Source organism: Ixodes scapularis, unplaced genomic scaffold, assembly GCF_016920785.2.
Source record: "Ixodes scapularis isolate PalLabHiFi unplaced genomic scaffold, ASM1692078v2 PGA_scaffold9__187_contigs__length_104089568, whole genome shotgun sequence".
NCBI classification, from domain to species: domain Eukaryota; kingdom Metazoa; phylum Arthropoda; class Arachnida; order Ixodida; family Ixodidae; genus Ixodes; species Ixodes scapularis.
In genome coordinates, this window is record NW_024609884.1 from 86,774,496 (window position 1) to 86,796,495 (window position 22,000).

General features: G+C 46.9%; 1 protein-coding gene across 1 annotated transcript in view; it reads left to right on the plus strand.

Annotated features, from left to right (window-relative positions):
- Positions 1-22,000, plus strand: part of LOC115319638 (proline-rich protein 36) — a 164,179-nt gene that overhangs the window by 33,590 nt on the left and 108,589 nt on the right. The gene's annotated exons all lie outside the window — the stretch shown is intronic.

A 22,000-nucleotide genomic window follows, 5' to 3' on the forward strand; every position in this document is an offset into this window, starting at 1 on the left:
TATATGGTATAAAAATGATTAATGTGAAATTAAAAATAGAAACTAACCGAGTTTTAGGACCGTTTCGGTTTCGCCATAGTTCCGCTTTCGAATGTATTTAAAGCGGTTCATTTTTTAACATAATTTTTGTTCTTGTGTGCCTGAGAATTTAAAAGAGCTGCCTTTAGGCTTTTTACTATCGCTCTTGCTCTTGGTGTGTCTGCGAAGCAACGCGAGTGATTCTGTTGGCGACAAGACTCAAGAAATACGATAGGTCGCTTTTTCTGTTTTTGGCTCCCTCCGTTCGCCGTGGTTGCACGCCGGCACATTTATTGCGGAGAAAGGGCGGTGCAATTTGTAGGGGCGCGTACGCCGACTGTACGGCAAGCGCGGATGATCAAAACCCAAAATAACTTGAAACTGATTTTTCTAACGGCTGAACCAAAAGCGACGATTGCAATACGAGCCACGATCTTGTGCGGTGACAGTGCGTGAAGCCGCTGCTGTAATCGTCAAAACAAAAAAACAAAAAAAAAATGCGTGTCCTGATCACAGTCGCGCTGGGACGTGTTCCGGATTATGCCGTCCCGGACATCCGTGGGACGTCCGCAGGACGTCAGCAATGGGACGTGGGACGTTCGCACGTTTTTAGGACGTCCGAGGGACGTTTGGTGTTGTCTGGGGATGGGTCTTAAACGTCGAGATGGTGCGAGCGATGTGCACATTCCGTTTTGCCAGCTGTGTAGTCTCCTCTCCGTAGTCAAGACGTAAAGACTTAAAAGTAAACATTTGACAGAAGTCTGTCTGGTTGGGGAAATGATTATTAAAATACGACGACCAACCAATCCCTAAATCAGGGGCCCAACGTTTCGAAGCCGGTTCGGCTTCTTCTTCAGGGGCGACTATGGAGGAAAGGAGCCGTAATCTTCTTTTTCCTCTATGACGGAGGCGAATGTGCATGATCCCATCTTCTTCCTCTTTGATCGTTTTTTGAAGACAACTGGTGGAGTCCGTTCACATACACAGATGGCAGTGCACCAAGAGACCTATTAATGTTTGTTGGCGTGGTCTGAATGTGCCAAGATTCAAGGAAGAGCCTCTGGCGAGGATTAGTTTCAATGTCCAGGATACGTGTGTTTAGAAAATCAATGCGGTGGTCATTTTTTTCACAGTGTTCAGCAACCGCGCTGCGCTCTTGATTGAAGTTGCGCACATCAGCCTTGTGTTGACAAATCCGTTCATGATAGTTCTTTGTTTCCCCGATGTACGAGGACGGGCACTCCGCGCAGGGAATCTCGTACACCACACCTTGCGCTTTCTCTTTAGGGGGCCGATCTTTTGGTCGTGGCATAAAGCGTCCAAGGGTTGAAGGTGTGGTGTACGAGATTCCCTGCGCGGAGTGCCCGTCCTCGTACATCGGGGAAACAAAGAACTATCATGAACGGATTTGTCAACACAAGGCTGATGTGCGCAACTTCAATCAAGAGCGCAGCGCGGTTGCTGAACACTGTGAAAAAAATGACCACCGCATTGATTTTCTAAACACACGTATCCTGGACATTGAAACTAATCCTCGCCAGAGGCTCTTCCTTGAATCTTGGCGCATTCAGACCACGCCAACAAACATTAATAGGTCTCTTGGTGCACTGCCATCTGTGTATGTGAACGGACTCCACCAGTTGTCTTCAAAAAACGATCAAAGAGGAAGAAGATGGGATCATGCACATTCGCCTCCGTCATAGAGGAAAAAGAAGATTACGGCTCCTTTCCTCCATAGTCGCCCTGAAGAAGAAGCCGAACCGGCTTCGAAACGTTGGGCCCCTGATTTAGGGATTGGTTGGTCGTCGTATTTTAATAAGGTATATGTCGCATAAGGCTGGTGCTATGCACGAACCTATGCAAATGCCCTCTTTTTGCGTGTAAACACTTCCTTCATACATGACGTGCAGGGAGCTTAAGTATGTGCGGATGAGATCGAGGAAATCGGATGTGCTGATCCCACTCTGGTTTTGGAATTTTACGCTTCCGTAGACGTCGATGCACTCTTCCACTGCCTCTAAAGGCCCGTTCACACTCTTGCGACCGAGTACGACTGAGAGAGACGAGATCTCTTACAACTTCTTAAATGTTTCTAGAATGAGGGGACACACTGACATTGTGGCGCCATCTATGCGGTGACCCTAGAACTGCATTTCAGAAAAGCGAAGGTTTTGCGGGATTTCCGAGGTCAAATGTTCGTAATACCCATAGAAAGGCTCGTTTATAACATTGACAAAAGTTTTTTGAGCCAAAAAAGAAAGGATATTGCACGAGAAATAAAAAAAAATATGCCGGACCGCCGAGTTTACACTGCTTCCCAATAGATGGCGCCAGTGTGTTCTCTGGTTTAAGAAGTTTTAAGGAACCCAGGTTTAAGAGGTCGCAAGCAGTCGCAAGAGTGTGAACTGGCCTTAAGGCTCCTTGCTCTGGCACGTTGTAGAACATGTCTTTTACATCTACCGAGAAAGCAATGATGGGTTGTGTTCCATTCAGGAATTCTACCACCTCATCTGAGTTGCGCACCAGGAACGGATCATCGATTTGTAGAAGTGACAAGGATTTCTGTAGTACTCTTGCAATCACATGCTGCCATGTGCCTTTGTCTTCTATTACCCGGAATGGACTGCCTTCTTTGTGCGTTTTGACTGCAAAGAATGGGTTTAGACATAGTTGACTGCTGCCTTTTACTTCCTTCGCTATCTTGGTGATGCCTAGTTCTTCACACTGTCTGGCCATTTGTGCTCTGGCGTTTTTCATACACCTTTCGTTGTTGTCTTTTCGTTCCTCGAAGTTTTTCAGCATGGATTCTTTGGCTTTGTTTTTGTACATTTCCTGTTCTAAGATGACGAACTCTCCTGTCTTGTCAGCTAGCAGGAGGCTGCAGTTGTTTCTTCTAATCCAACATACCGTGTGGTTGGTGTTCACGCCTGGTTGCCTGGCTGTTTTTAATTTGTCGGAAACTGCTCTGATGCCGGCAGCTATGCATGCGTTTCTCTCTTCTTCAGAAACCTTCCTTGCAACGTCGTGCACCATACCGATCAAGTCCACAGTTTTGGCTTTAGGCTCTACTGCATATTTGGGCTTTTTTCTAATGTCTTGGAGACGTTGTCTGGGATAGATAGATTGGTCATGTTGACAAGCCTTTCTTTTTCGTCCTTCATCCTTTTTTTCTTTTTCGGCATGTTGTTCATGCATTTAGTCCACTGGCTCTCACCCTGGTGTATGAAAGGTGTATGAAAAACGCCAGAGCACAAATGGCCAGACAGTGTGAAGAACTAGGCACCACCAAGATAGCGAAGGAAGTAAAAGGCAGCAGTCAACTATGTCTAAACCCATTCTTTGCAGTCAAAACGCACAAAGAAGGCAGTCCATTCCGGGTAATAGTAGAAGACAAAGGCACATGGCAGCATGTGATTGCAAGAGTACTACAGAAATCCTTGTCACTTCTACAAATCGATGATCCGTTCCTGGTGCGCAACTCAGATGAGGTGGTAGAATTCCTGAATGGAACACAACCCATCATTGCTTTCTCGGTAGATGTAAAAGACATGTTCTACAACGTGCCAGAGCAAGGAGCCTTAGAGGCAGTGGAAGAGTGCATCGACGTCTACGGAAGCGTAAAATTCCAAAACCAGAGTGGGATCAGCACATCCGATTTCCTCGATCTCCTCCGCACATACTTAAGCTCCCTGCACGTCATGTATGAAGGAAGTGTTTACACGCAAAAAGAGGGCATTTGCATAGGTTCGTGCATAGCACCAGCCTTATGCGACATACACCTTGCAAGAGGAAACAGAGATCTAGTGCCGTTTTTCCAGGAGATTGGAGTTACAAAGTGCTTTAGATACGTGGACGATTTCCTGGTATGTTTCCCGATGAACAAAATGACAGACCACGTGTGCGAAAAGGTCAAACAGAGGTTCAAGCAAGTGCACAGAGGCCTAGAATTCACATTTGAACCACCGGAGAGATGCAGGCTGCAATTCTTAGTCATCGAAATGGCATTTGGAGAAAAGCATACATGCTGGATGTACAAGACAAGAGGGCAAAAGGCATACTACCGTACGACTCGGGGCACACCAAGTTGGTGAAGAGGAGCGTCGCCTCTGGGTGCGTATGGCAGGCCATAAAGAAATCTTGCCACCACAGAATGTCAGAAGGCCTACAAAGGCAAATCACCCGGCTACAAGCAAGCGGCTACCCAGAGTCCCTGCTAGTATCTGTGGCAGAAAAATGCATAGCAACACTCAGAGGCAATCACAAAACCAAGGAAAAGGATCAGGTCAAAAAACCTCTGGTAGTGATGCCATACATTCATAAATTTTCGCACCAACTGAAAAAGATCGCGGAAACGCACGAGGTCAAAGTAGCCCTATCCGCCCCATTTAAGCTTAAAGGACTGTGCAAAAAGGTTAACGAAGAGGAAGGCGACACATTGGGTCAATCGTCGTGTCGGGTAAAGCACAAAAACAAGTTCGTCGAATGCGTAGAAGGGGTCGTCTACAAAATACCATTGACGTGCGGAAACTCATACATCGGGCAGACGGGGACGTGCTTAAATGACAGACTCAGAGAACATAAATATTCATGCGGGCAATTGCAAGCACCTGGAAACTTAGCAGCGCATTGCGCGAGATGCAGCTGCGAACCGCTATTCGGAAACACATCAGTCATGGACAGATCGAAAAATAGAAACAAACGAGAAATCATAGAAGCCTTCCACATGGCATCAGGGAAGCACGGCACGTGTGTCAGTGATCCTTCCATTGCACTGAACAAAAAGGAAATTGAACTGCTGAGACAATACATAGCATAACGAGGCGGACACCAGCACCAGCTTCAAGTTCCCCTCTCACACCACAAAAACCGAACGTTTATCAGAAAACGGGAAAAACACCACAAAAATCGAAAGTCCACACATCTTCATGAAGACATTTATCATTATTTCATAGCGTTCGCTCCTTTTCAAACTCATGCATTGGGAAAATCATGGAGGAAAAAGAAAAGAATAAACAGTTGTTAGTCTGCGCCCATTTGTGTTCGTTGTGTTTCTCCTCATCTCAATGTAAACTCATCCTTTTCATTTCAATTTTTAGTCACGCGTTTGTTCTGTAGAACTTCGCAGCGCAGCACGTCTATCAATTCTTGGGAGCCGTCCGGCCGCCTGCCGTGGTCCCGCCGTTACCGCCGTGTTCCGCGTCACAACCGCCGTCGTCGTCTCACTGATTGTGATTATTGTCTCTTGGAGTTTCTTCCACACTCCGGACACCAAGTGCGCAGACTTATGCCGCAGTTGTGCAGACGTCGTCGAATGTCGTAGACACCAAAACGTGGCGAAGAGTGCGGTGCAGACGACACTCGCGCCTGCCACACGCCCGCCCCAATCCGGCCCGTCGTTGCGTTGAGGATCACGTGACATCTCATACCACGTGATGGCCATGTACTTGGCAACCCGAGGCCAATGTTGCCGGGCGGAGCCGAAGTTTCGGTTTCGATTTCCGCTCGTGTTTAAAATTAGATTTAAAAATATATATCCCATTTTTCGTGAAGCAAACGACGTAGTGTGTTTTACCAGGGCTTTTTAATTCGAAATCAATCATTATCCCGAAATCTTCGGAATTGAGCGGAGTTGCCCTTTAAAGGCCGACCAACAAGCAGAGAGAAGGAAACCCTCCCTCAGTTCCTCCGTTCCATTTGAGAAAGAGGGAGACCCTCCTCCTCTCTACCGGGAGTTGTTCAGAAATCCACTCTTGTGTGGAGAGGAGGAGGAAAGTGGGCGAGTGGGAATGGAGAGAAGGAAACTGGGAACCGGTTTTTTCCTCAGTAGAAGACGATTCTGTAGGTCGGACTTTAATTAAGATAACAAAAACAATGTACTTTCTTTTCCTTTCTTAAAGGCCGACCAACAAGCGGAGAGAAGGAAACTCTCCCTCAGTTCCTCCTTTTCATTTGAGAAAGAGGGAGACCCTCCTCTCTACCGGGAGTAGTTCAGAGATCTGCTCTTGTGTGGAGAGGAGGGCAAAAGTGGGCAAGTAGGAATGGAGAGAAGGAAACTGGGAACCGGTTTTTTCCTCAGTAGAAGACGATTTTGTAGGTCGGACTTTAATTAAGATAACAAAAACAATGTACCCTCTTTTCCTTTCTTAAAGGCCGACCAACAAGCAGAGAGAAGGAAACTCTCCCTCAATTTCTCCGTTCCATTTGAGAAAGAGGGGACCCTCCTCCTCCCTACTGGGAGTAGTTCAGAGATCCGCTCTTGTGTGGAGAGGAGGTCAAAAGTGGGCGAGTGGGAATGGAGAGGAGGAAACTGGGAACCGGTTTTTTCCCCAGTAGAAGACAATTCTGTAGGTCGCACTTTAATTAAGAAACAAAAACAATGTACTTTCTTTTCCTTTCTTAAAGGCCGACCAACAAGCAGAGAGGAGGAAACTCTCCCTCAATTCCTCCGTTTCATTTGAGAAAGAGGGAGACCCTCCTCCTCTCTACCGGGAGTAGTTCAGAGATCCACTCTTGTGTGGAGAGGAGGTCAAAAGTGGGCGAGTGGGAATGGAGAGAAGGAAACTGGGAGCCGGTTTTTTCCCCAGCAGAAGACGATTCTGTAGGTCGGACTTTAATTAAGATAACAAAAACAATGTACTTTCTTTTCCTTTCTTAAAGGCCGACCAACAAGCGGAGAGAAGGAAACTCTCCCTCAGTTCCTCCTTTTCATTTGAGAAAGAGGGAGACCCTCCTCCTCTCTACCGGGAGTAGTTCAGAGATCTGCTCTTGTGTGGAGAGGAGGGCAAAAGTGGGCAAGTAGGAATGGAGAGAAGGAAACTGGGAACCGGTTTTTTACTCAGTAGAAGACGATTTTGTAGGTCGGACTTTAATTAAGATAACAAAAACAATGTACTTTCTTTTCCTTTCTTAAAGGCCGACCAACAAGCGGAGAGAAGGAAACTCTCCCTCAATTTCTCCATTTCATTTGAGAAAGAGGGGACCCTCCTCCTCCCTACCGGGAGTAGTTCAGAGATCCGCTCTTGTGTGGAGAGGAGGGCGAAAGTGGGCGAGTGGGAATGGAGAGAAGGAAACTGGGAACCGGTTTTTTCTCCAGTAGAAGACGATTCTTAATCTTTGGACTTTAATTAAGATAACAAAAACAAATGTACTTTCTTTTCCTTTCTTAAAGGCCGACCAACAAGCAGAGAGGAGGAAACTCTCCCTCAATTTCTCCACTCCATTTGAGAAAGAGGGCACCGTCCTCCTCCCTACCGGGAGTAGTTCAGAGATCCGCTCTTGTGTGGGAGGTCAAAAGTGGGCGAGTGGGAATGGAGAGAAGGAAACTGGGAACCGGTTTTTTCCTCGGTAGAACACGATTCTGTAGGTTGGACTTTAATTAAGATAATGAAAACAATGTCCTTTCTTTTCCTTTCTTAAAGGCCGACCAACAAGCAGAGAGAAGGAAACTCTCCCTCAATTCCTCCATTTCATTTGAGAAAGAGGGGACCCTCCTCCTCCCTACCAAGAGTGGTTCAGAGATCCGCTCTTGTGTGGAGAGGAGGTCAAAAGTGGGCGAGTGGGAATGGAAAGAAGGAAACTGGGAACCGGTTTTTTCCCCAGTAGAAGACGATTCTGTAGGTCGGACTTTAATTAAGATAACAGAAACAAATGTACTTTCTTTTCCTTTCTTAAAGGTCGACCGAAAAGCAGAGAGAAGGAAACTCTCCCTCAATTCCTCCGTTCCATTTGAGAAAGAGGGAGACCCTCCTCCTCTCTACCGGGAGTAGTTCAGAGATCCGCTCTTGTGTGGAGAGGAGGGCAAAAGTGGGCGAGTTGGAATGGAGAGAAGGAAACTGGGAACCGGTTTTTTCCCCGGTAGAACACGATTCTGTAGGTCGGACTTTAATTAAGATAATGAAAACAATGTCTTTCTTTTCCTTTCTTAAAGGCCGACCGAAAAGCAGAGAGAAGGAAACTCTCCCTCAATTCCTCCGTTCCATTTGAGAAAGAGGGAGACCCTCCTCCTCTCTACCGGGAGTAGTTCAGAGATCCGCTCTTGTGTGGAGAGGAGGTCAAAAGTGGGCGAGTGGGAATGCAGAGAAGGAAACTGGGAACCGGTTTTTTCCCCGGTAGAACACGATTCTGTAGGTTGGACTTTAATTAAGATAATGAAAACAATGTCCTTTCTTAAAGGCCGACCAACAAGCAGAGAGAAGGAAACTCTCCCTCAATTTCTCCATTCCATTTGAGAAAGAGGGGACCCTCCTCCTCCCTACCAAGAGTGGTTCAGAGATCCGCTCTTGTGTGGAGAGGAGGTCAAAAGTGGGCGAGTGGGAATGGAGAGAAGGAAACTGGGAACCGGTTTTTTCCCCAGTAGAAGACGATTCTGTAGGTCGGACTTTAATTAAGATAACAAAAACAAATGTACTTTCTTTTCCTTTCTTAAAGGCCGACCGAAAAGCAGAGAGAAGGAAACTCTCCCTCAATTCCTCCGTTCCATTTGAGAAAGAGGGAGACCCTCCTCCTCTCTACCGGGAGTAGTTCAGAGATCCGCTCTTGTGTGGAGAGGAGGGCAAAAGTGGGTGAGTTGGAATGGAGAGAAGGAAACTGGGAACCGTTTTTTTCCCCGGTAGAACACGATTCTGTAGGTCGGACTTTAATTAAGATAATGAAAACAATGTCCTTTCTTTTCCTTTCTTAAAGGCCGACCGAAAAGCAGAGAGAAGGAAACTCTCCCTCAATTCCTCCGTTCCATTTGAGGAAGAGGGAGACCCTCCTCTCTACCGGGAGTAGTTCAGAGATCCGCTCTTGTGTGGAGAGGAGGTCAAAAGTGGGCGAGTGGGAATGGAGAGAAGGAAACTGGGAACCGGTTTTTTCCCCGGTAGAACACGATTCTGTAGGTTGGACTTTAATTAAGATAATGAAAACAATGTCCTTTCTTAAAGGCCGACCAACAAGCAGAGAGAAGGAAACTCTCCCTCAATTTCTCCATTCCATTTGAGAAAGAGGGGACCCTCCTCCTCCCTACCAAGAGTGGTTCAGAGATCCGCTCTTGTGTGGAGAGGAGGTCAAAAGTGGGCGAGTGGGAATGGAGAGAAGGAAACTGGGAACCGGTTTTTTCCCCAGTAGAAGACGATTCTGTAGGTCGGACTTTAATTAAGATAACAAAAACAAATGTACTTTCTTTTCCTTTCTTAAAGGCCGACCGAAAAGCAGAGAGAAGGAAACTCTCCCTCAATTCCTCCGTTCCATTTGAGAAAGAGGGAGACCCTCCTCCTCCCTACCAAGAGTGGTTCAGATATCCGCTCTTGTGTGGAGAGGAGGTCAAAAGTGGGCGAGTGGGAATGGAGAGAAGGAAACTGGGAACCGGTTTTTTCCCCAGTAGAAGACGATTCTGTAGGTCGGACTTTAATTAAGATAACAAAAACAAATGTACTTTCTTTTCCTTTCTTAAAGGCCGACCAACAAGCAGAGAGAAGGAAACTCTCCCTCAATTCCTCCGTTCCATTTGAGAAAGAGGGAGACCCTCCTCCTCCCTACCAAGAGTGGTTCAGAGATCCGCTCTTGTGTGGAAAGGAAGGCAAAAGTGGGCGAGTTGGAATGGAGAGAAGGAAACTGGGAACCGGTTTTTTCCCCGGTAGAACACGATTCTGTAGGTCGGACTTTAATTAAGATAATGAAAACAATGTCCTTTCTTAAAGGCCGACCGAAAAGCAGAGAGAAGGAAACTCCCTCAATTCCTCCGTTCCATTTGAGAAAGAGGGAGACCCTCCTCCTCTCTACCGGGAGTAGTTCAGAGATCCGCTCTTGTGTGGAGAGGAGGGCAAAAGTGGGCGAGTTGGAATGGAGAGAAGGAAACTGGGAACCGGTTTTTTCCCCGGTAGATAATGAAAACAGTGTTCTTTCTTTTCCTTTCTTAAAGGCCGACCGAAAAGCAGAGAGAAGGAAACTCTCCCTCAATTCCTCCGTTCCATTTGAGAAAGAGGGAGACCCTCCTCCTCTCTACCGGGAGTAGTTCAGAGATCCGCTTTTGTGTGGAGAGGAGGGCAAAAGTGGGCGAGTTGGAATGGAGAGAAGGAAACTGGGAACCGGTTTTTTCCCCGGTAGAACACGATTCTGTAGGTCGGACTTTAATTAAGATAATGAAAACAATGTCCTTTCTTTTCCTTTCTTAAAGGCCGACCGAAAAGCAGAGAGAAGGAAACTCTCCCTCAATTCCTCCGTTCCATTTGAGAAAGAGGGAGACCCTCCTCCTCTCTACCGGGAGTAGTTCAGAGATCCGCTCTTGTGTGGAGAGGAGGTCAAAAGTGGGCGAGTGGGAATGGAGAGAAGGAAACTGGGAACCGGTTTTTTCCCCAGTAGAAGACGATTCTGTAGGTCGGACTTTAATTAAGATAACAAAAACAAATGTACTTTCTTTTCCTTTCTTAAAGGCCGACCGAAAAGCAGAGAGAAGGAAACTCTCCCTCAATTCCTCCGTTCCATTTGAGAAAGAGGGAGACCCTCATCCTCTCTACCGGGAGTAGTTCAGAGATCCGCTCTTGTGTGGAGAGGAGGGCAAAAGTGGGCGAGTTGGAATGGAGAGAAGGAAACTGGGAACCGGTTTTTTCCCCGGTAGAACACGATTCTGTAGGTCGGACTTTAATTAAGATAATGAAAACAATGTCCTTTCTTTTCCTTTCTTAAAGGCCGACCGAAAAGCAGAGAGAAGGAAACTCTCCCTCAATTCCTCCGTTCCATTTGAGAAAGAGGGAGACCCTCCTCCTCTCTACCGGGAGTAGTTCAGAGATCCGCTCTTGTGTGGAGAGGAGGTCAAAAGTGGGCGAGTGGGAATGGAGAGAAGGAAACTGGGAACCGGTTTTTTCCCCAGTAGAAGACGATTCTGTAGGTCGGACTTTAATTAAGATAACAAAAACAAATGTACTTTCTTTTCCTTTCTTAAAGGCCGACCGAAAAGCAGAGAGAAGGAAACTCTCCCTCAATTCCTCCGTTCCATTTGAGAAAGAGGGAGACCCTCCTCCTCTCTACCGGGAGTAGTTCAGAGATCCGCTCTTGTGTGGAGAGGAGGTCAAAAGTGGGCGAGTGGGAATGGAGAGAAGGAAACTGGGAACCGGTTTTTTCCCCAGTAGAAGACGATTCTGTAGGTCGGACTTTAATTAAGATAACAAAAACAAATGTACTTTCTTTTCCTTTCTTAAAGGCCGACCGAAAAGCAGAGAGAAGGAAACTCTCCCTCAATTCCTCCGTTCCATTTGAGAAAGAGGGAGACCCTCCTCCTCCCTACCAAGAGTGGTTCAGATATCCGCTCTTGTGTGGAGAGGAGGTCAAAAGTGGGCGAGTGGGAATGGAGAGAAGGAAACTGGGAACCGGTTTTTTCCCCAGTAGAAGACGATTCTGTAGGTCGGACTTTAATTAAGATAACAAAAACAAATGTACTTTCTTTTCCTTTCTTAAAGGCCGACCAACAAGCAGAGAGAAGGAAACTCTCCCTCAATTCCTCCGTTCCATTTGAGAAAGAGGGAGACCCTCCTCCTCCCTACCAAGAGTGGTTCAGATATCCGCTCTTGTGTGGAGAGGAGGGCAAAAGTGGGCGAGTTGGAATGGAGAGAAGGAAACTGGGAACCGGTTTTTTCCCCGGTAGAACACGATTCTGTAGGTCGGACTTTAATTAAGATAATGAAAACAATGTCCTTTCTTTTCCTTTCTTAAAGGCCGACCGAAAAGCAGAGAGAAGGAAACTCCCTCAATTCCTCCGTTCCATTTGAGAAAGAGGGAGACCCTCCTCCTCTCTACCGGGAGTAGTTCAGAGATCCGCTCTTGTGTGGAGAGGAGGGCAAAAGTGGGCGAGTTGGAATGGAGAGAAGGAAACTGGGAACCGGTTTTTTCCCCGGTAGAACACGATTCTGTAGGTCGGACTTTAATTAAGATAATGAAAACAGTGTTCTTTCTTTTCCTTTCTTAAAGGCCGACCGAAAAGCAGAGAGAAGGAAACTCTCCCTCAATTCCTCCGTTCCATTTGAGAAAGAGGGAGACCCTCCTCCTCTCTACCGGGAGTAGTTCAGAGATCCGCTCTTGTGTGGAGAGGAGGGCAAAAGTGGGCGAGTTGGAATGGAGAGAAGGAAACTGGGAACCGTTTTTTTCCCCGGTAGAACACGATTCTGTAGGTCGGACTTTAATTATGATAATGAAAACAATGTCCTTTCTTTTCCTTTCTTAAAGGCCGACCGAAAAGCAGAGAGAAGGAAACTCTCCCTCAATTCCTCCGTTCCATTTGAGAAAGAGGGAGACCCTCCTCCTCCCTACCAAGAGTGGTTCAGATATCCGCTCTTGTGTGGAGAGGAGGTCAAAAGTGGGCGAGTGGGAATGGAGAGAAGGAAACTGGGAACCGGTTTTTTCCCCAGTAGAAGACGATTCTGTAGGTCGGACTTTAATTAAGATAACAAAAACAAATGTACTTTCTTTTCCTTTCTTAAAGGCCGACCAACAAGCAGAGAGAAGGAAACTCTCCCTCAATTCCTCCGTTCCATTTGAGAAAGAGGGAGACCCTCCTCCTCCCTACCAAGAGTGGTTCAGAGATCCGCTCTTGTGTGGAAAGGAAGGCAAAAGTGGGCGAGTTGGAATGGAGAGAAGGAAACTGGGAACCGGTTTTTTCCCCGGTAGAACACGATTCTGTAGGTCGGACTTTAATTAAGATAATGAAAACAATGTCCTTTCTTAAAGGCCGACCGAAAAGCAGAGAGAAGGAAACTCCCTCAATTCCTCCGTTCCATTTGAGAAAGAGGGAGACCCTCCTCCTCTCTACCGGGAGTAGTTCAGAGATCCGCTCTTGTGTGGAGAGGAGGGCAAAAGTGGGCGAGTTGGAATGGAGAGAAGGAAACTGGGAACCGGTTTTTTCCCCGGTAGAACACGATTCTGTAGGTCGGACTTTAATTAAGATAATGAAAACAGTGTTCTTTCTTTTCCTTTCTTAAAGGCCGACCGAAAAGCAGAGAGAAGGAAACTCTCCCTCAATTCCTCCGTTCCATTTGAGAAAGAGGGAGACCCTCCTCCTCTCTACCGGGAGTAGTTCAGAGATCCGCTCTTGTGTGGAGAGGAGGGCAAAAGTGGGCGAGTTGGAATGGAGAGAAGGAAACTGGGAACCGGTTTTTTCCCCGGTAGAACACGATTCTGTAGGTCGGACTTTAATTAAGATAATGAAAACAATGTCCTTTCTTTTCCTTTCTTAAAGGCCGACCGAAAAGCAGAGAGAAGGAAACTCTCCCTCAATTCCTCCGTTCCATTTGAGAAAGAGGGAGACCCTCCTCCTCTCTACCGGGAGTAGTTCAGAGATCCGCTCTTGTGTGGAGAGGAGGTCAAAAGTGGGCGAGTGGGAATGGAGAGAAGGAAACTGGGAACCGGTTTTTTCCCCAGTAGAAGACGATTCTGTAGGTCGGACTTTAATTAAGATAACAAAAACAAATGTACTTTCTTTTCCTTTCTTAAAGGCCGACCGAAAAGCAGAGAGAAGGAAACTCTCCCTCAATTCCTCCGTTCCATTTGAGAAAGAGGGAGACCCTCCTCCTCTCTACCGGGAGTAGTTCAGAGATCCGCTCTTGTGTGGAGAGGAGGGCAAAAGTGGGCGAGTTGGAATGGAGAGAAGGAAACTGGGAACCGGTTTTTTCCCCGGTAGAACACGATTCTGTAGGTCGGACTTTAATTAAGATAATGAAAACAATGTCCTTTCTTTTCCTTTCTTAAAGGCCGACCGAAAAGCAGAGAGAAGGAAACTCTCCCTCAATTCCTCCGTTCCATTTGAGAAAGAGGGAGACCCTCCTCCTCTCTACCGGGAGTAGTTCAGAGATCCGCTCTTGTGTGGAGAGGAGGTCAAAAGTGGGCGAGTGGGAATGGAGAGAAGGAAACTGGGAACCGGTTTTTTCCCCAGTAGAAGACGATTCTGTAGGTCGGACTTTAATTAAGATAACAAAAACAAATGTACTTTCTTTTCCTTTCTTAAAGGCCGACCGAAAAGCAGAGAGAAGGAAACTTTCCCTCAATTCCTCCGTTCCATTTGAGAAAGAGGGAGACCCTCCTCCTCTCTACCGGGAGTAGTTCAGAGATCCGCTCTTGTGTGGAGAGGAGGGCAAAAGTGGGTGAGTTGGAATGGAGAGAAGGAAACTGGGAACCGTTTTTTTCCCCGGTAGAACACGATTCTGTAGGTCGGACTTTAATTAAGATAATGAAAACAATGTCCTTTCTTTTCCTTTCTTAAAGGCCGACCGAAAAGCAGAGAGAAGGAAACTCTCCCTCAATTCCTCCGTTCCATTTGAGGAAGAGGGAGACCCTCCTCCTCTCTACCGGGAGTAGTTCAGAGATCCGCTCTTGTGTGGAGAGGAGGTCAAAAGTGGGCGAGTGGGAATGGAGAGAAGGAAACTGGGAACCGGTTTTTTCCCCGGTAGAACACGATTCTGTAGGTTGGACTTTAATTAAGATAATGAAAACAATGTCCTTTCTTAAAGGCCGACCAACAAGCAGAGAGAAGGAAACTCTCCCTCAATTTCTCCATTCCATTTGAGAAAGAGGGGACCCTCCTCCTCCCTACCAAGAGTGGTTCAGAGATCCGCTCTTGTGTGGAGAGGAGGTCAAAAGTGGGCGAGTGGGAATGGAGAGAAGGAAACTGGGAACCGGTTTTTTCCCCAGTAGAAGACGATTCTGTAGGTCGGACTTTAATTAAGATAACAAAAACAAATGTACTTTCTTTTCCTTTCTTAAAGGCCGACCGAAAAGCAGAGAGAAGGAAACTCTCCCTCAATTCCTCCGTTCCATTTGAGAAAGAGGGAGACCCTCCTCCTCCCTACCAAGAGTGGTTCAGATATCCGCTCTTGTGTGGAGAGGAGGTCAAAAGTGGGCGAGTGGGAATGGAGAGAAGGAAACTGGGAACCGGTTTTTTCCCCAGTAGAAGACGATTCTGTAGGTCGGACTTTAATTAAGATAACAAAAACAAATGTACTTTCTTTTCCTTTCTTAAAGGCCGACCAACAAGCAGAGAGAAGGAAACTCTCCCTCAATTCCTCCGTTCCATTTGAGAAAGAGGGAGACCCTCCTCCTCCCTACCAAGAGTGGTTCAGATATCCGCTCTTGTGTGGAGAGGAGGGCAAAAGTGGGCGAGTTGGAATGGAGAGAAGGAAACTGGGAACCGGTTTTTTCCCCGGTAGAACACGATTCTGTAGGTCGGACTTTAATTAAGATAATGAAAACAATGTCCTTTCTTTTCCTTTCTTAAAGGCCGACCGAAAAGCAGAGAGAAGGAAACTCCCTCAATTCCTCCGTTCCATTTGAGAAAGAGGGAGACCCTCCTCCTCTCTACCGGGAGTAGTTCAGAGATCCGCTCTTGTGTGGAGAGGAGGGCAAAAGTGGGCGAGTTGGAATGGAGAGAAGGAAACTGGGAACCGGTTTTTTCCCCGGTAGAACACGATTCTGTAGGTCGGACTTTAATTAAGATAATGAAAACACTGTTCTTTCTTTTCCTTTCTTAAAGGCCGACCGAAAAGCAGAGAGAAGGAAACTCTCCCTCAATTCCTCCGTTCCATTTGAGAAAGAGGGAGACCCTCCTCCTCTCTACCGGGAGTAGTTCAGAGATCCGCTCTTGTGTGGAGAGGGGGGCAAAAGTGGGCGAGTTGGAATGGAGAGAAGGAAACTGGGAACCGTTTTTTTCCCCGGTAGAACACGATTCTGTAGGTCGGACTTTAATTAAGATAATGAAAACAATGTCCTTTCTTTTCCTTTCTTAAAGGCCGACCGAAAAGCAGAGAGAAGGAAACTCTCCCTCAATTCCTCCGTTCCATTTGAGAAAGAGGGAGACCCTCCTCCTCTCTACCGGGAGTAGTTCAGAGATCCGCTCTTGTGTGGAGAGGAGGTCAAAAATGGGCGAGTGGGAATGGAGAGAAGGAAACTGGGAACCGTTTTTTTCCCGGTAGAACACGATTCTATAGGTTGGACTTTAATTAAGATAATGAAAACAATGTCCTTTCTTAAAGGCCGACCAGCAAGCAGAGAGAAGGAAACTCTCCCTCAATTTCTCCATTCCATTTGAGAAAGAGGGGACCCTCTTCCTCCCTACCAAGAGTGGTTCAGAGATCCGCTCTTGTGTGGAGAGGAGGGCAAAAGTGGGCAAGTAGGAATGGAGAGAAGGAAACTGGGAACCGGTTTTTTCCTCAGTAGAAGACGATTTTGTAGGTCGGACTTTAATTAAGATAACAAAAACAATGTACCCTCTTTTCCTTTCTTAAAGGCCGACCAACAAGCGGAGAGAAGGAAACTCTCCCTCAATTCCTCCGTTCCATTTGAGAAAGAGGGAGACTCTCCTCCTCCCTACCAAGAGTGGTTCAGAGATCCGCTCTTGTGTGGAGAGGAGGGCAAAAGTGGGCAAGTAGGAATGGAGAGAAGGAAACTGGGAACCGGTTTTTTCCTCAGTAGAAGACGATTTTGTAGGTCGGACTTTAATTAAGATAACAAAAACAATGTACCCTCTTTTCCTTTCTTAAAGGCCGACCAACAAGCGGAGAGAAGCAAACTCTCCCTCAATTTCTCCGTTCCATTTGAGAAAGAGGGAGACCCTCCTCCTCCCTACCAAGAGTGGTTCAGAGATCCGCTCTTGTGTGGAGAGGAGGGCAAAAGTGGGCAAGTAGGAATGGAGAGAAGGAAACTGGGAACCGGTTTTTTCCCCTGTAGAAGACGTTTCTGTAGGTCGGACTTTAATTAAGATAACAAAAACAATGTACCCTCTTTTCCTTTCTTAAAGGCCGACCAACAAGCGGAGAGAAGGAAACTCTCCCTCAATTCCTCCGTTCCATTTGAGAAAGAGGGGACCCTCCTCCTCTCTACCGGGAGTAGTTCAGAGATCCGCACTTGTGTGGAGAGAAGGGCAAAAGTGGGCAAGTGGGAATGGGACAGAAGGAAACTGGGAACCGGTTTTTTCCCCGGTAGAAGACGTTTCTGTAGGTCGGACTTTAATTAAGATAACAAAAACAATGTACCCTCTTTTCCTTTCTTAAAGGCCGACCAACAAGCGGAGAGAAGGAAACTCTCCCTCAATTCCTCCGTTCCATTTGAGAAAGAGGGAGACCCTCCTCCTCCCTACCAAGAGTGGTTCAGAGATCCGCTCTTGTGTGGAGAGGAGGGCAAAAGTAGGCGAGTTGGAATGGAGAGAAGGAAACTGGGAACCGGTTTTTTCCCCGGTAGAACACGATTCTGTAGGTCGGACTTTAATTAAGATAATGAAAACAATGTCCTTTCTTTTCCTTTCTTAAAGGCCGACCGAAAAGCAGAGAAGGAAACTCTCCCTCAATTCCTCCGTTCCATTTGAGAAAGAGGGAGACCCTCCTCCTCTCTACCGGGAGTAGTTCAGAGATCCGCTCTTGTGTGGAGAGGAGGGCAAAAGTGGGCGAGTTGGAATGGAGAGAAGGAAACTGGGAACCGGTTTTTTCCCCGGTAGAACACGATTCTGTAGGTCGGACTTTAATTAAGATAATGAAAACAGTGTCCTTTCTTTTCCTTTCTTAAAGGCCGACCGAAAAGCAGAGAGAAGGAAACTCTCCCTCAATTCCTCCGTTCCATTTGAGAAAGAGGGAGACCCTCCTCCTCTCTACCGGGAGTAGTTCAGAGATCCGCTCTTGTGTGGATAGGAGGGCAAAAGTGGGCGAGTTGGAATGGAGAGAAGGAAACTGGGAACCGGTTTTTTCCCCGGTAGAACACGATTCTGTAGGTCGGACTTTAATTAACATAATGAAAACAATGTCCTTTCTTTTCCTTTCTTAAAGGCCGACCGAAAAGCAGAGAGAAGGAAACTCTCCCTCAATTCCTCCGTTCCATTTGAGAAAGAGGGAGACCCTCCTCCTCTCTACCGGGAGTAGTTCAGAGATCCGCTCTTGTGTGGAGAGGAGGGCAAAAGTGGGCGAGTTGGAATGGAGAGAAGGAAACTGGGAACCGGTTTTTTCCCCGGTAGAACACGATTCTGTAGGTCGGACTTTAATTAAGATAATGAAAACAATGTCCTTTCTTTTCCTTTCTTAAAGGCCGACCGAAAAGCAGAGAGAAGGAAACTCTCCCTCAATTCCTCCGTTCCATTTGAGAAAAAGGGAGACCCTCCTCCTCTCTACCGGGAGTAGTTCAGAGATCCGCTCTTGTGTGGAGAGGAGGGCAAAAGTGGGCGAGTTGGAATGGAGAGAAGGAAACTGGGAACCGGTTTTTTCCCCGGTAGAACACGATTCTGTAGGTCGGACTTTAATTAAGATAATGAAAACAGTGTCCTTTCTTTTCCTTTCTTAAAGGCCGACCGAAAAGCAGAGAGAAGGAAACTCCCTCAATTCCTCCGTTCCATTTGAGAAAGAGGGAGACCCTCCTCCTCTCTACCGGGAGTAGTTCAGAGATCCGCTCTTGTGTGGAGAGGAGGGCAAAAGTGGGCGAGTTGGAATGGAGAGAAGGAAACTGGGAACCGGTTTTTTCCCCGGTAGAACACGATTCTGTAGGTCGGACTTTAATTAAGATAATGAAAACAATGTCCTTTCTTTTCCTTTCTTAAAGGCCGACCGAAAAGCAGAGAGAAGGAAACTCTCCCTCAATTCCTCCGTTCCATTTGAGAAAGAGGGAGACCCTCCTCCTCTCTACCGGGAGTAGTTCAGAGATCCGCTCTTGTGTGGAGAGGAGGGCAAAAGTGGGCGAGTGGGAATGGAGAGAAGGAAACTGGGAACCGGTTTTTTCCCGGTAGAACACGATTCTGTAGGTTGGACTTTAATTAAGATAATGAAAACAATGTCCTTTCTTAAAGGCCGACCAACAAGCAGAGAGAAGGAAACTCTCCCTCAATTTCTCCATTCCATTTGAGAAAGAGGGGACCCTCTTCCTCCCTACCAAGAGTGGTTCAGAGATCCGCTCTTGTGTGGAGAGGAGGTCAAAAGTGGGCGAGTGGGAATGGAGAGAAGGAAACTGGGAACCGGTTTTTTCCCCAGTAGAAGACGATTCTGTAGGTCGGACTTTAATTAAGATAACAAAAACAAATGTACTTTTTTTTCCTTTCTTAAAGGCCGACCGAAAAGCAGAGAGAAGGAAACTCTCCCTCAATTCCTCCGTTCCATTTGAGAAAGAGGGGACCCTCCTCCTCCCTACCAAGAGTGGTTCAGAGATCCGCTCTTGTGTGGAGAGGAGGTCAAAAGTGGGCGAGTGGGAATGGAGAGAAGGAAACTGGGAACCGGTTTTTTCCCCGGTAGAAGACGATTCTGTAGGTCGGACTTTAATTAAGATAATGAAAACAGTGTCCTTTTCCTTTCTTAAAGGCCGACCGAAAAGCAGAGAGAAGGAAACTCTCCCTCAATTCCTCCGTTCCATTTGAGAAAGAGGGAGACCCTCCTCCTCTCTACCGGGAGTAGTTCAGAGATCCGCTCTTGTGTGGAGAGGAGGGCAAAAGTGGGCGAGTTGGAATGGAGAGAAGGAAACTGGGAACCGTTTTTTTCCCCGGTAGAACACGATTCTGTAGGTCGGACTTTAATTATGATAATGAAAACAATGTCCTTTCTTTTCCTTTCTTAAAGGCCGACCGAAAAGCAGAGAGAAGGAAACTCTCCCTCAATTCCTCCGTTCCATTTGAGAAAGAGGGAGACCCTCCTCCTCCCTACCAAGAGTGGTTCAGATATCCGCTCTTGTGTGGAGAGGAGGTCAAAAGTGGGCGAGTGGGAATGGAGAGAAGGAAACTGGGAACCGGTTTTTTCCCCAGTAGAAGACGATTCTGTAGGTCGGACTTTAATTAAGATAACAAAAACAAATGTACTTTCTTTTCCTTTCTTAAAGGCCGACCAACAAGCAGAGAGAAGGAAACTCTCCCTCAATTCCTCCGTTCCATTTGAGAAAGAGGGAGACCCTCCTCCTCCCTACCAAGAGTGGTTCAGAGATCCGCTCTTGTGTGGAAAGGAAGGCAAAAGTGGGCGAGTTGGAATGGAGAGAAGGAAACTGGGAACCGGTTTTTTCCCCGGTAGAACACGATTCTGTAGGTCGGACTTTAATTAAGATAATGAAAACAATGTCCTTTCTTAAAGGCCGACCGAAAAGCAGAGAGAAGGAAACTCCCTCAATTCCTCCGTTCCATTTGAGAAAGAGGGAGACCCTCCTCCTCTCTACCGGGAGTAGTTCAGAGATCCGCTCTTGTGTGGAGAGGAGGGCAAAAGTGGGCGAGTTGGAATGGAGAGAAGGAAACTGGGAACCGGTTTTTTCCCCGGTAGAACACGATTCTGTAGGTCGGACTTTAATTAAGATAATGAAAACAGTGTTCTTTCTTTTCCTTTCTTAAAGGCCGACCGAAAAGCAGAGAGAAGGAAACTCTCCCTCAATTCCTCCGTTCCATTTGAGAAAGAGGGAGACCCTCCTCCTCTCTACCGGGAGTAGTTCAGAGATCCGCTCTTGTGTGGAGAGGAGGGCAAAAGTGGGCGAGTTGGAATGGAGAGAAGGAAACTGGGAACCGGTTTTTTCCCCGGTAGAACACGATTCTGTAGGTCGGACTTTAATTAAGATAATGAAAACAATGTCCTTTCTTTTCCTTTCTTAAAGGCCGACCGAAAAGCAGAGAGAAGGAAACTCTCCCTCAATTCCTCCGTTCCATTTGAGAAAGAGGGAGACCCTCCTCCTCTCTACCGGGAGTAGTTCAGAGATCCGCTCTTGTGTGGAGAGGAGGTCAAAAGTGGGCGAGTGGGAATGGAGAGAAGGAAACTGGGAACCGGTTTTTTCCCCAGTAGAAGACGATTCTGTAGGTCGGACTTTAATTAAGATAACAAAAACAAATGTACTTTCTTTTCCTTTCTTAAAGGCCGACCGAAAAGCAGAGAGAAGGAAACTCTCCCTCAATTCCTCCGTTCCATTTGAGAAAGAGGGAGACCCTCCTCCTCTCTACCGGGAGTAGTTCAGAGATCCGCTCTTGTGTGGAGAGGAGGGCAAAAGTGGGCGAGTTGGAATGGAGAGAAGGAAACTGGGAACCGGTTTTTTCCCCGGTAGAACACGATTCTGTAGGTCGGACTTTAATTAAGATAATGAAAACAATGTCCTTTCTTTTCCTTTCTTAAAGGCCGACCGAAAAGCAGAGAGAAGGAAACTCTCCCTCAATTCCTCCGTTCCATTTGAGAAAGAGGGAGACCCTCCTCCTCTCTACCGGGAGTAGTTCAGAGATCCGCTCTTGTGTGGAGAGGAGGTCAAAAGTGGGCGAGTGGGAATGGAGAGAAGGAAACTGGGAACCGGTTTTTTCCCCAGTAGAAGACGATTCTGTAGGTCGGACTTTAATTAAGATAACAAAAACAAATGTACTTTCTTTTCCTTTCTTAAAGGCCGACCGAAAAGCAGAGAGAAGGAAACTTTCCCTCAATTCCTCCGTTCCATTTGAGAAAGAGGGAGACCCTCCTCCTCTCTACCGGGAGTAGTTCAGAGATCCGCTCTTGTGTGGAGAGGAGGGCAAAAGTGGGTGAGTTGGAATGGAGAGAAGGAAACTGGGAACCGTTTTTTTCCCCGGTAGAACACGATTCTGTAGGTCGGACTTTAATTAAGATAATGAAAACAATGTCCTTTCTTTTCCTTTCTTAAAGGCCGACCGAAAAGCAGAGAGAAGGAAACTCTCCCTCAATTCCTCCGTTCCATTTGAGGAAGAGGGAGACCCTCCTCCTCTCTACCGGGAGTAGTTCAGAGATCCGCTCTTGTGTGGAGAGGAGGTCAAAAGTGGGCGAGTGGGAATGGAGAGAAGGAAACTGGGAACCGGTTTTTTCCCCGGTAGAACACGATTCTGTAGGTTGGACTTTAATTAAGATAATGAAAACAATGTCCTTTCTTAAAGGCCGACCAACAAGCAGAGAGAAGGAAACTCTCCCTCAATTTCTCCATTCCATTTGAGAAAGAGGGGACCCTCCTCCTCCCTACCAAGAGTGGTTCAGAGATCCGCTCTTGTGTGGAGAGGAGGTCAAAAGTGGGCGAGTGGGAATGGAGAGAAGGAAACTGGGAA